Source organism: Colletes latitarsis, chromosome 3, assembly GCF_051014445.1.
Source record: "Colletes latitarsis isolate SP2378_abdomen chromosome 3, iyColLati1, whole genome shotgun sequence".
NCBI classification, from domain to species: Eukaryota; Metazoa; Arthropoda; class Insecta; order Hymenoptera; family Colletidae; genus Colletes; species Colletes latitarsis.
Window position 1 is genome coordinate 19648159 of NC_135136.1, and position 15387 is coordinate 19663545.

Here is a 15387-nt window from a genome sequence, read left to right on the forward strand (position 1 = left end):
ATTCATGTTAGGTCTATGTTAGATCTGGGATTTGCCCTCATCATGTTCATATTTTCGCGTTCTTCACATACTTGTTGAACAGATCCTGGGTTTTTTCAGGTTTGGATCACGTAGTAATGTGGTACCACACTGAAACATTCAATTAAACCTGGTCTTGATAAATATTTTAGAGGATAACGCATGTTAGGTCTGGGTTAGGTCTAGGATTTGCCCTCATCAGGGTCATATTTTCGCATTCTTCACATACTTGTTGAACGGATCCTGGGTTTTTTGTGGTTTGGATCACGTAGTAATGAGGTACCACACTGAAACAGTCCATTAAACCTGGTTGCGATCAATATTTTAGAGAATAACGCTTGTTAGATCTTGGTTAGGTTTGAGATTTGCTCTCATCAGGCTCGTACTTTCGCATATTTCTCATAGTTCATGGCCAGATTCTGGGCTTTTTCTGGATTGGGTCAGGTAGTAATGTGGTACCACACTGAAACAGTCCATTAAACCTGGTTTCGATCAATATTTTAGAGGACAACGCAAGTTAGGTCTGGGATAGGTCTGGGATTTGCCCTGATCAGGCTCGTACTTTCGCATATTTCTCATACTCGGTGGCCAGATTCTGGGCTTTTTCTGGTTTGGATCCCGTAGTATTGTGGTACCACACTGAAACATTCAATTAAACCTGGTCTTGATAAATATTTTAGAGGATAACGCATGTTAGGTCTGGGTTAGGTCTAGGATTTGCCCTCATCAGGGTCATATTTTCGCATTCTTCACATACTTGTTGAACGGATCCTGGGTTTTCTGTGGTTTGGATCACGTAGTAATGAGGTACCACACTGAAACAGTCCATTAAACCTGGTTTCGATCAATATTTTAGAGGATAACGCAAGTTATGTCTGGGATAGGTCTGGGATTTGCCCTCCTCAGGTTCATATTTTCGCGTTCTTCACATACTTGTTGAACAGATCCTGGGTATTTTTCTGGTTTGGATCACGTAGTAATGTGGTACCACACTGAAACAGACCATTAAACCTGGTTTCGATCAATATTTTAGAGAATAATTCATGTTAGGTCTAGGTTAGATCTGGGATTTGCCCTCATCAGGTTCATATTTTCGCGTTCTTCACATACTTGTTGAACAGATCCTGGGTATTTTTCTGGTTTGGATCACGTAGTAATGTGGTACCACACTGAAACAGTCCATTAAACCTGGTTTCGATCAATATTTTAGAGGACAACGCAAGTTAGGTCTGGGATAGGTCTGGGATTTGCCCTGATCAGGCTCGTACTTTCGCATATTTCTCATACTCGGTGGCCAGATTCTGGGCTTTTTCTGGTTTGGATCCCGTAGTGTTGTGGTACCACACTGAAACATTCAATTAAACCTGGTCTTAATAAATATTTTAGAGGATAACGCATGTTAGGTCTGGGTTAGGTCTAGGATTTGCCCTCATCAGGGTCATATTTTCGCATTCTTCACATACTTGTTGAACGGATCCTGGGTTTTTTGTGGTTTGGATCACGTACTAATGAGGTACCACACTGAAACAGTCCATTAAACCTGGTTGCGATCAATATTTTAGAGAATAACGCTTGTTAGATCTTGGTTAGGTCTGAGATTTGCTCTCATCAGGCTCGTACTTTCGCATATTTCTCATAGTTCATGGCCAGATTCTGGGCTTTTTCTGGATTGGGTCAGGTAGTAATGTGGTACCACACTGAAACAGTCCATTAAACCTGGTTTCGATCAATATTTTAGAGGACAACGCAAGTTAGGTCTGGGATAGGTCTGGGATTTGCCCTGATCAGGCTCGTACTTTCGCATATTTCTCATACTCGGTGGCCAGATTCTGGGCTTTTTCTGGTTTGGATCCCGTAGTATTGTGGTACCACACTGAAACTTTCAATTAAACCTGGTCTTGATAAATATCTTAGAGGATAACTCATGTTAGGTCTAGGTTAGGTCTGGGATTTGCCCTCATCAGGTTCATATTTTCGCGTTCTTCACATACTTGTTGAACAGATCCAGGGTATTTTTCTGGTTTGGATCACGTAGTAATGTGGTACCACACTGAAACAGACCATTAAACCTGGTTTCGATCAATATTATAGAGAATAATTCATGTTAGGTCTAGGTTAGATCTGGGATTTGCCCTCATCAGGTTCATATTTTCGCGTTCTTCACATACTTGTTGAACAGATCCTGGGTATTTTTCTGGTTTGGATCACGTAGTAATGTGGTACCACACTGAAACAGTCCATTAAACCTGGTTTCGATCAATATTTTAGAGGACAACGAAAGTTAGGTCTGGGATAGGTCTGGGATTTGTCCTGATCAGGCTCGTACTTTCGCATATTTCTCATACTTGTTGAACAGATCCTGGGTTTTTTCGGGTTTGGATCACGTAGTAATGTGGTACCACACTGAAACATTCAATTAAACCTGGTCTTGATAAATATTTTAGAGGATAACGCATGTTAGGTCTGGGTTAGGTCTAGGATTTGCCCTCATCAGGGGCATATTTTCGCATTCTTCACATACTTGTTGAACGGATCCCGGGTTTTTTGTGGTTTGGATCACGTAGTAATGAGGAACCACACTGAAACATTCAATTAAATCTGGTCTTGATAAATGTTTTAGAGGACAACGCAAGCTAGGTTTGGGATAGGTCTGGGATTTGTCCTGATCAGGCTCGTACTTTCGCATATTTCTCATACTCGGTGGCCAGATTCTGGGCTTTTTCTGGTTTGGATCCCGTAGTATTGTGGTACCACACTGAAACGTTCAATTAAACCTGGTCTTGATAAATATTTTAGAGGATAACTCATGTTAGGTCTAGGTTAGGTCTGGGATTTGCCCTCATCAGGTTCATATTTTCGCGTTCTTCACATACTTGTTGAACAGATCCTGGGTATTTTTCTGGTTTGGATCACGTAGTAATGTGGTACCACACTGAAACAGACCATTAAACCTGGTTTCGATCAATATTTTAGAGGATAACGCATGTTAGATCTAGGTTAGGCCTCGGATTTTCCCTCATCAGACACATACTCTCGCATTCTTCACATACTTGTTGAACGGATCCTGGGTATTTTTCTGGTTTGGATCACGTAGTGATGTGGTACCACACAGAAACAGTCCATTAAACCTGGTTTCGATCAATATTTTAGAGGATAACGCATGTTAAATCTAGGCTAGGCCTGGGATTTGCCCTCATCAGACACATACTTTCGCATTTTCCACATACTTGTTGAACGGATCCTGGGTTTTTTCTGGTTCGGATCACGTAGTAATGTGGTACCACACTGAAACATTCAATTAAACCTGGTCTTGATAAGTATTTTAAAGGATAACGCATGTTAGGTCTGGGATAGGTCTGGGATTTGCCCCCATCAGGCTCATAGTTTCGCGTTTTTCACATACTTGATGGCTAGATCCAGGGCTTTTTCTGGATTGGATCACGTAGTAATGTGGTACCACACTGAAACGGTGGATTAAACCTGGTTTCGATCAATATTTTTGAGGATAACGCATGTTAGGTCTGGGTTAGGTCTAGGATTTGCCCTCATCAGGGTCATACTTTCGCATATTTCTCATACTTGATGGCTAGATCCAGGGCTTTTTCTGGATTGGATCACGTAGTAATGTGGTACCACCCTGAAACAGTCAATTAAACCTGGTTTCCATCAATATTTTAGAGAACAACGCAAGTTAGGTCTGGTATAGGTCTGGGATTTGCCCTCATCAGGGTCATATTTTCGCATTCTTCACATACTTGTTGAACAGATCCTGGGTATTTTTCTGGTTTGGATCAGGCAGTAATGTGGTACCACACTGAAAAAGTCGATTAAACCTGGTTTCGATAAATATTTTTGAGGATAACTCATGTTAGGTCTAGGTTAGGCCTGGGATTTGCCCTCATCAGGGTCATATTTTCGCGTTGTTCACATACTTGTTGAACAGATCCTGGGTATTTTTCTGGTTTGGATCAGGTAGTAATGTGGTACCACTCTGAAACAGTAAATTAAACCTAGTTTCGATCAATATTTTAGAGGATAACGCAAGTTAGGTCTGGGATAGGTCTGGGATTTGCCCTCGTCAGGGTCATATTTTCGCGTTCTTCACATACTTGTTGAACAGATCCTGGGTATTTTTCTGGTTTGGATCACGTAGTAATGTGGTAGCACACTGAAACAGTCCATTAAACCTGGTTTCGATCAATATTTTAGAGAATAACTCATGTTAGGTCTAGGTTAGGTCTGGGATTTGCCCCCATCAGGTTCATATTTTCGCGTTCTTCACATACTTGTTGAACAGATCCTGGGTATTTTTCTGGTTTGGATCAGGTAGTAATGTGGTACCACACTGAAACAGTCGATTAAACCTGGTTTCGATAAATATATTTGAGGATAACTCGTGTTAGGTCTAGGTTAGGCCTGGGATTTTCCTTCATCAGACACATGCTCTCGCATTCTTCACATACTTGTTGAACGGATCATGTGTTTTTTCTGGTTTGGATCGCGTAGTAGTGTGGTAGCACACTGAAACAGTCCATTAAACCTGGTTTCGATCAATATTTTAGAGGATAACGCATGTTCTGCCTAGGTTAGGCCTGGGATTTGCCCCCGATCAGACACATACTTTCGCATTTTCCACATACTTGTTGAACAGATCCTGGGTCTTTTGTGGTTTGGATCACGTAGTGATGTGGTACCACACAGAAACAGTCCATTAAACCTGGTTTCGATCAATATTTTAGAGGATAACGCATGTTAAATCTAGGCTAGGCCTGGGATTTGCCCTCATCAGACACATACTTTCGCATTTTCCACATACTTGTTGAACGGATCCTGGGTTTTTTCTGGTTTGGATCACGTAGTAATGTGGTACCACACTGAAACATTCAATTAAACCTGGTCTTGATAAGTATTTTAAAGGATAACGCATGTTAGGTCTGGGATAGGTCTGGGATTTGCCCCCATCAGGCTCATAGTTTCGCGTTTTTCACATACTTGATGGCTAGATCCAGGGCTTTTCCTGGATTGGATCACGTAGTAATGTGGTACCACACTGAAACGGTGGATTAAACCTGGTTTCGATCAATATTTTTGAGGATAACGCATGTTAGGTCTGGGTTAGGTCTAGGATTTGCCCTCATCAGGGTCATACTTTCGCATATTTCTCATACTTGATGGCTAGATCCAGGGCTTTTTCTGGATTGGATCACGTAGTAATGTGGTACCACCCTGAATCAGTCAATTAAACCTGGTTTCCATCAATATTTTAGAGAACAACGCAAGTTAGGTCTGGTATAGGTCTGGGATTTGCCCCCATCAGGTTCATATTTTCGCGTTCTTCACATACTTGTTGAACAGATCCTGAGTTTTTTCAGGTTTGGATCACGTAGTAATGTGGTACCACACTGAAACACTCAATTAAACCTGGTTGCGATCAATATTTTAGAGAATAACGCTTGTTAGATCTTGGTTAGGTTTGAGATTTGCTCTCATCAGGCTCGTACTTTCGCATATTTCTCATAGTTCATGGCCAGATTCTGGGCTTTTTCTGGATTGGGTCAGGTAGTAATATGGTACCACACTGAAACAGTCCATTAAACCTGGTTTCGATCAATATTTTAGAGGACAACGCAAGTTAGGTCTGGGATAGGTCTGGGATTTGCCCTGATCAGGCTCGTACTTTCGCATATTTCTCATACTCGGTGGCCAGATTCTGGGCTTTTTCTGGTTTGGATCCCGTAGTATTGTGGTACCACACTGAAACATTCAATTAAACCTGGTCTTGATAAATATTTTAGAGGATAACGCATGTTAGGTCTGGGTTAGGTCTAGGATTTGCCCTCATCAGGGTCATATTTTCGCATTCTTCACATACTTGTTGAACGGATCCTGGGTTTTTTGTGGTTTGGATCACGTAGTAATGAGGTACCACACTGAAACAGTCCATTAAACCTGGTTTCGATCAATATTTTAGAGGATAACGCAAGTTATGTCTGGGATAGGTCCGGGATTTGCCCTCATCAGGTTCATATTTTCGCGTTCTTCACATACTTGTTGAACAGATCCTGGGTATTTTTCTGGTTTGGATCACGTAGTAATGTGGTACCACACTGAAACAGACCATTAAACGTGGTTTCGATCAATATTTTAGAGAATAATTCATGTTAGGTCTAGGTTAGATCTGGGATTTGCCCTCATCAGGTTCATATTTTCGCGTTCTTCACATACTTGTTGAACAGTTCCTGGGTATTTTTCTGGTTTGGATCACGTAGTAATGTGGTACCACACTGAAACAGTCCATTAAACCTGGTTTCGATCAATATTTTAGAGGACAACGCAAGTTAGGTCTGGGATAGGTCTGGGATTTGTCCTGATCAGGCTCGTACTTTCGCATATTTCTCATACTCGGTGGCCAGATTCTGGGCTTTTTCTGGTTTGGATCCCGTAGTATTGTGGTACCACACTGAAACATTCAATTAAACCTGGTCTTGATAAATATTTTAGAGGATAACTCATGTTAGGTCTAGGTTAGGTCTGGGATTTGCCCTCATCAGGTTCATATTTTCGCGTTCTTCACATACTTGTTGAACAGATCCTGGGTATTTTTCTGGTTTGGATCACGTAGTAATGTGGTACCACAATGAAACAGTCGATTAAACCTGGTTTCGATCAATATTTTAGAGGATAACACATGTTATGTCTAGGTTAGGCCTGGTATTTGCCCTCATCAGACTCATACATACGCGTTCTTCACATACTTGTTGAACAGATCCTGGGTATTTTTCTGGTTTGGATCACGTAGTAATGTGGTACCACACTGAAACAGTCCATTAAACCTGGTTTCGATCAATATTTTAGAGGACAACGCAAGTTAGGTCTGGGATAGGTCTGGGATTTGTCCTGATCAGGCTCGTACTTTCGCATATTTCTCATACTCGGTGGCCAGATTCTGGGCTTTTTCTGGTTTGGATCCCGTAGTATTGAGGTACCACACTGAAACATTCAATTAAACCTGGTCTTGATAAATATTTTAGAGGATAACTCATGTTAGGTCTAGGTTAGTTCTGGGATTTGCCCTCATCAGGTTCATATTTTCGCGTTCTTCACATACTTGTTGAACAGATCCTGGGTATTTTTCTGGTTTGGATCACGTAGTAACGTGGTACCACACTGAAACAGACCATTAAACCTGGATTCGATCAATATTTTAGAGAATAATTCATGTTAGGTCTAGGTTAGAACTGGGATTTGCCCTCATCATGTTCATATTGTCGCGTTCTTCACATACTTGTTGAACAGATTCTGGGTATTTTTCTGGTTTGGATCACGTAGTAATGTGGTAGCACCCTGAAACAGACCATTAAACCTGGTTTCGATTAATATTTTAGAGAATAATTCATGTTAGGTCTATGTTAGATCTGGGATTTGCCCTCATCATGTTCATATTTTCGCGTTCTTCACATACTTGTTGAACAGATCCTGGGTTTTTTCAGGTTTGGATCACGTAGTAATGTGGTACCACACTGAAACATTCAATTAAACCTGGTCTTGATAAATATTTTAGAGGATAACGCATGTTAGGTCTGGGTTAGGTCTAGGATTTGCCCTCATCAGGGTCATATTTCGCATTCTTCACATACTTGTTGAACGGATCCTGGGTTTTTTGTGGTTTGGATCACGTAGTAATGAGGTACCACACTGAAACAGTCCATTAAACCTGGTTGCGATCAATATTTTAGAGAATAACGCTTGTTACATCTTGGTTAGGTTTGAGATTTGCTCTCATCAGGCTCGTACTTTCGCATATTTCTCATAGTTCATGGCCAGATTCTGGGCTTTTTCTGGATTGGGTCAGGTAGTAATGTGGTACCACACTGAAACAGTCCATTAAACCTGGTTTCGATCAATATTTTAGAGGACAACGCAAGTTAGGTCTGGGATAGGTCTGGGATTTGCCCTGATCAGGCTCGTACTTTCGCATATTTCTCATACTCGGTGGCCAGATTCTGGGCTTTTTCTGGCTTGGATCCCGTAGTATTGTGGTACCACACTGAAACATTCAATTAAACCTGGTCTTGATAAATATTTTAGAGGATAACGCATGTTAGGTCTGGGTTAGGTCTAGGATTTGCCCCCATCAGGGTCATATTTTCGCATTCTTCACATACTTGTTGAACGGATCCTGGGTTTTCTGTGGTTTGGATCACGTAGTAATGAGGTACCACACTGAAACAGTCCATTAAACCTGGTTTCGATCAATATTTTAGAGGATAACGCAAGTTATGTCTGGGATAGGTCTGGGATTTGCCCTCCTCAGGTTCATATTTTCGCGTTCTTCACATACTTGTTGAACAGATCCTGGGTATTTTTCTGGTTTGGATCACGTAGTAATGTGGTACCACACTGAAACAGACCATTAAACCTGGTTTCGATCAATATTTTAGAGAATAATTCATGTTAGGTCTAGGTTAGATCTGGGATTTGCCCTCATCAGGTTCATATTTTCGCGTTCTTCACATACTTGTTGAACAGATCCTGGGTATTTTTCTGGTTTGGATCACGTAGTAATGTGGTACCACACTGAAACAGTCCATTAAACCTGGTTTCGATCAATATTTTAGAGGACAACGCAAGTTAGGTCTGGGATAGGTCTGGGATTTGCCCTGATCAGGCTCGTACTTTCGCATATTTCTCATACTCGGTGGCCAGATTCTGGGCTTTTTCTGGTTTGGATCCCGTAGTGTTGTGGTACCACACTGAAACATTCAATTAAACCTGGTCTTAATAAATATTTTAGAGGATAACGCATGTTAGGTCTGGGTTAGGTCTAGGATTTGCCCTCATCAGGGTCATATTTTCGCATTCTTCACATACTTGTTGAACGGATCCTGGGTTTTCTGTGGTTTGGATCACGTAGTAATGAGGTACCACACTGAAACAGTCCATTAAACCTGGTTTCGATCAATATTTTAGAGGATAACTCATGTTAGGTCTAGGTTAGGTCTGGGATTTGCCCTCATCAGGTTCATATTTTCGTGTTCTTCACATACTTGTTGAACAGATCCAGGGTATTTTTCTGGTTTGGATCACGTAGTAATGTGGTACCACACTGAAACAGACCATTAAACCTGGTTTCGATCAATATTATAGAGAATAATTCATGTTAGGTCTAGGTTAGATCTGGGATTTGCCCTCATCAGGTTCATATTTTCGCGTTCTTCACATACTTGTTGAACAGATCCTGGGTATTTTTCTGGTTTGGATCACGTAGTAATGTGGTACCACACTGAAACAGTCCATTAAACCTGGTTTCGATCAATATTTTAGAGGACAACGAAAGTTAGGTCTGGGATAGGTCTGGGATTTGTCCTGATCAGGCTCGTACTTTCGCATATTTCTCATACTTGTTGAACAGATCCTGGGTTTTTTCGGGTTTGGATCACGTAGTAATGTGGTACCACACTGAAACATTCAATTAAACCTGGTCTTGATAAATATTTTAGAGGATAACGCATGTTAGGTCTGGGTTAGGTCTAGGATTTGCCCTCATCAGGGGCATATTTTCGCATTCTTCACATACTTGTTGAACGGATCCCGGGTTTTTTGTGGTTTGGATCACGTAGTAATGAGGAACCACACTGAAACACTCAATTAAATCTGGTCTTGATAAATGTTTTAGAGGACAACGCAAGTTAGGTTTGGGATAGGTCTGGGATTTGTCCTGATCAGGCTCGTACTTTCGCATATTTCTCATACTCGGTGGCCAGATTCTGGGCTTTTTCTGGTTTGGATCCCGTAGTATTGTGGTACCACACTGAAACGTTCAATTAAACCTGGTCTTGATAAATATTTTAGAGGATAACTCATGTTAGGTCTAGGTTAGGTCTGGGATTTGCCCTCATCAGGTTCATATTTTCGCGTTCTTCACATACTTGTTGAACAGATCCTGGGTATTTTTCTGGTTTGGATCACGTAGTAATGTGGTACCACACTGAAACAGACCATTAAACCTGGTTTCGATCAATATTTTAGAGAATAATTCATGTTAGGTCTAGGTTAGATCTGGGATTTGCCCTCATCATGTTCATATTTTCGCGTTCTTCACATACTTGTTGAACAGATCCTGGGTATTTTCCTGGTTTGGATCACGTAGTAATGTGGTAGCACACTGAAACAGACCATTAAACCTGGTTTCGATCAATATTTTAGAGGATAACGCATGTTAGATCTAGGTTAGGCCTCGGATTTTCCCTCATCAGACACATACTCTCGCATTCTTCACATACTTGTTGAACGGATCCTGGGTATTTTTCTGGTTTGGATCACGTAGTGATGTGGTACCACACAGAAACAGTCCATTAAACCTGGTTTCGATCAATATTTTAGAGGATAACGCATGTTAAATCTAGGCTAGGCCTGGGATTTGCCCTCATCAGACACATACTTTCGCATTTTCCACATACTTGTTGAACGGATCCTGGGTTTTTTCTGGTTTGGATCACGTAGTAATGTGGTACCACACTGAAACATTCAATTAAACCTGGTCTTGATAAGTATTTTAAAGGATAACGCATGTTAGGTCTGGGATAGGTCTGGGATTTGCCCCCATCAGGCTCATAGTTTCGCGTTTTTCACATACTTGATGGCTAGATCCAGGGCTTTTTCTGGATTGGATCACGTAGTAATGTGGTACCACACTGAAACGGTGGATTAAACCTGGTTTCGATCAATATTTTTGAGGATAACGCATGTTAGGTCTGGGTTAGGTCTAGGATTTGCCCTCATCAGGGTCATACTTTCGCATATTTCTCATACTTGATGGCTAGATCCAGGGCTTTTTCTGGATTGGATCACGTAGTAATGTGGTACCACCCTGAAACAGTCAATTAAACCTGGTTTCCATCAATATTTTAGAGAACAACGCAAGTTAGGTCTGGTATAGGTCTGGGATTTGCCCTCATCAGGGTCATATTTTCGCATTCTTCACATACTTGTTGAACAGATCCTGGGTATTTTTCTGGTTTGGATCAGGCAGTAATGTGGTACCACACTGAAAAAGTCGATTAAACCTGGTTTCGATAAATATTTTTGAGGATAACTCATGTTAGGTCTAGGTTAGGCCTGGGATTTGCCCTCATCAGGGTCATATTTTCGCGTTGTTCACATACTTGTTGAACAGATCCTGGGTATTTTTCTGGTTTGGATCAGGTTGTAATGTGGTACCACTCTGAAACAGTAAATTAAACCTAGTTTCGATCAATATTTTAGAGGATAACGCAAGTTAGGTCTGGGATAGGTCTGGGATTTGCCCTCGTCAGGGTCATATTTTCGCGTTCTTCACATACTTGTTGAACAGATCCTGGGTATTTTTCTGGTTTGGATCACGTAGTAATGTGGTAGCACACTGAAACAGTCCATTAAACCTGGTTTCGATCAATATTTTAGAGAATAACTCATGTTAGGTCTAGGTTAGGTCTGGGATTTGCCCCCATCAGGTTCATATTTTCGCGTTCTTCACATACTTGTTGAACAGATCCTGGGTATTTTTCTGGTTTGGATCAGGTAGTAATGTGGTACCACACTGAAACAGTCGATTAAACCTGGTTTCGATAAATATATTTGAGGATAACTCATGTTAGGTCCAGGTTAGGCCTGGGATTTTCCTTCATCAGACACATGCTCTCGCATTCTTCACATACTTGTTGAACGGATCATGTGTTTTTTCTGGTTTGGATCGCGTAGTAGTGTGGTAGCACACTGAAACAGTCCATTAAACCTGGTTTCGATCAATATTTTAGAGGATAACGCATGTTCTGCCTAGGTTAGGCCTGGGATTTGCCCCCGATCAGACACATACTTTCGCATTTTCCACATACTTGTTGAACAGATCCTGGGTCTTTTGTGGTTTGGATCACGTAGTAATGTGGTACCACACTGAAACATTCAATTAAACCTGGTCTTGATAAATGTTTTAGAGGATAACGCATGTTGGGTCTGGGATAGGTCTGGGAGTTGCCCTCATCAGGCTCATAGTTTCGCGTTTTTCACATACTTGTTGAACAGATCCTGAGTATTTTTCTGGTTTGGATCACGTAGTAATGTGGTACCACACTGAAATAGTCGACTAAACCTGGTTTCGATCAATATTTTAGCGAATAACTCATGTTAGGTCTAGGTTAGGTCTGGGATTTGCTCTCATCAGGCTCGTACTTTCGCAAATTTCTCATACTTGATGGCCAGATTCTGTGCTTCTTCTGGTTTGGATCCCGTAGTAATGGGGTACCACACCGTAACAGTCCATTAAAACTGGCTTCGATCAATATTTTAGAGGATAACGCATGTTAGATCTGGGTTATGTCTAGGATTTGCCCTAATCAGGCTCTTAATTTCGAATATTTCTCATACTTCATGGCTAGATCCTGGGCTTTTTCTGTATTGGATCACGTAGTAATGTGGTACCACTCCGAAACAGTAAATTAAACCAAGTTTCGATCAATATTTTAGAGGATAACGCAAGTTAGGTCTGTGATAGGTCTGGGATTTGCCCTCATCAGGGTCATATTTTCGCATTTTTCACATACTTGTTGAGCAGATCCCTGGCTCTTTCTGGTTTGGATCACGGAGAAATGTGGTACCACACTGAAACATTCAATTAAACCTGGCACTGATAAATATTTTTGAGGGTAACGCATGTTAGGTCTAGGTTAGGCCTGGGATTCTCCCTCATCAGACACATACTTTCGCATTCTTCACATACTTGTTGAACGGATCCTGGGTTTTTTCTGGTTTGGATGACGTAGTAATGTGGCAGCACACTGAAACAGTCCATTAAACCTGGTTTCAATCAATATTTTAGAGGATAACGCATGTTCTGTCTAGGTTAGGCCTGGGATTTGCCCTCATCAGACACATACTTTCGCATTCTCCACATACTTGTTGAACAGATCCTGGGTTTTTTCAGGTTTGGATCAGGCAGTAATGTGGTACCACACTGAAACATTCAATTAAACCTGGTCTTGATAAATATTTTAGAGGATAAGGCATGTTAGGTCTGGGTTAGGTCTAGGATTTGCCCTCATCAGGCTCATACTATCGCATACTACTCATACTTGATGGCTAGATCCAGGGCCTTTTCTGGATTGGATCTCGTAGTAATGTGGTACCACACTGAAGCAGTCAATTAAACCTGGTTTCCATCAATATTTTAGAGGACAACGCAAGTTAGGTCTGGTATAGGTCTGGGATTTGCCCTCATCAGGGTCATATTTTCGCGTTCTTCACATACTTGTTGAACAGATCCTGGGTATTTTTCTGGTTTGGATCAGGTAGTAATGTGGTACCACACTGAAACAGTCGATTAAACCTGGTTTCGATAAATATTTTTGAGGATAACTCATGTTAGGTCTTGGTTAGGCCCGGGATTTGCCCTCATCAGGGTCATATTTTCTCATTTTTCACATACTTGTAGAACAGATCCCTGGCTTTTTCAGGTTTGTATCACGTAGTAATGTGGTACCACACTGAAAGAGTCCATTAAACCAGGTTTCGATCAATATTTTAGAGGATAACGCATGTTATGTCTAGGTTAGGCCTGTGATTTGCCCTCATCAGACACATACTTTCGCATTCTTCACATACTTGTTGAACGGGTCCTGGGTTTTTTCTGGTTTGGATCACGTAGTAGTATGGTAACACACTGAAACATTCAATTAAACCTGGTCTTGATAAATATTTTAGAGGATAACGCATGTTAGGTCTAGGTTAGGTCTAGGATTTGCCCTCATCAGGCTCATACTTTCGCATATTACTCATACTTGATGGCTAGATCCAGGGCTTTTTCTGGTTTGGATCACGTAGTAATGTGGTAGCACACTGAATCAGTCCATTTAACCTGGTTTCTATCAATATTTTAGAGGATAACGCATGTTATGTCTAGGTTAGGCCTGGGATTTCCCCTCATCAGACACATACTTTCGCAATCTTCACATACTTGTTGAACGGATCCTGGGTATTTTTCTGGTTTGGATAACGTAGTGATGTGGTTCCACACTGAAACAGTCCATTAAACCTGGTTTCGATAAATATTTTTGAGGATAACGCATGTTAGATCTAGGTTAGGCCTGGGATTTGCCCTCATCAGACACATACTTTCGCATTCGTCACATACTTGTTGAACGGATCCTGGGTTTTTTGTGGTTTGGATCACGTAGTAATGTGGTACCACACTGAAACATTCAATTAAACCAGGTCTTGATAAATGTTTTAGAGGATAACGCATGTTGGGTCTGGGATAGGTCTGGGATTTGCCCTCATCAGGCTCATAGTTTCGCGTTTTTCACATACTTGTTGAGCAGATCCTGGGTTTTTTCAGGTTTGGATCACGTAGTAATGTGATACCACACTGAAACATTCAATTAAACCTGGTCTTGATAAATATTTTAGAGGATAACGCATGTTAGGTCTGGGTTAGGTCTAGGATTTGCCCTCATCAGGCTCATACTTTCGCATATTTCTCATACTTGATGGCTAGATCCAGGGGTTTCTCTGGATTGGATCACGTAGTAATGTGGTACCACACTGAAACAGTCAATTAAACCTGGTTTCCATCAATATTTTAGAGGACAACGCAAGTTAGGTCTGGTATAGGTCTGGGATTTGCCCTCATCAGGGTCATATTTTCGCGTTCTTCACATACTTGTTGGACAATTCCTGGGTATTTTTCTGGTTTGGATAACGTAGTGATGTGGTTCCACACTGAAACAGTCCATTAAACCTGGTTTCGATAAATATTTTTGAGGATAACGCATGTTAGATCTAGGTTAGGCCTGGGATTTGCCCTCATCAGACACATACTTTCGCATTCGTCACATACTTGTTGAACGGATCCTGGGTTTTTTGTGGTTTGGATCACGTAGTAATGTGGTACCACACTGAAACATTCAATTAAACCAGGTCTTGATAAATGTTTTAGAGGATAACGCATGTTGGGTCTGGGATAGGTCTGGGATTTGCCCTCATCAGGCTCATAGTTTCGCGTTTTTCACATACTTGTTGAGCAGATCCTGGGTTTTTTCAGGTTTGGATCACGTAGTAATGTGATACCACACTGAAACATTCAATTAAACCTGGTCTTGATAAATATTTTAGAGGATAACGCATGTTAGGTCTGGGTTAGGTCTAGGATTTGCCCTCATCAGGCTCATACTTTCGCATATTTCTCATACTTGATGGCTAGATCCAGGGGTTTCTCTGGATTGGATCACGTAGTAATGTGGTACCACACTGAAACAGTCAATTAAACCTGGTTTCCATCAATATTTTAGAGGACAACGCAAGTTAGGTCTGGTATAGGTCTGGGATTTGCCCTCATCA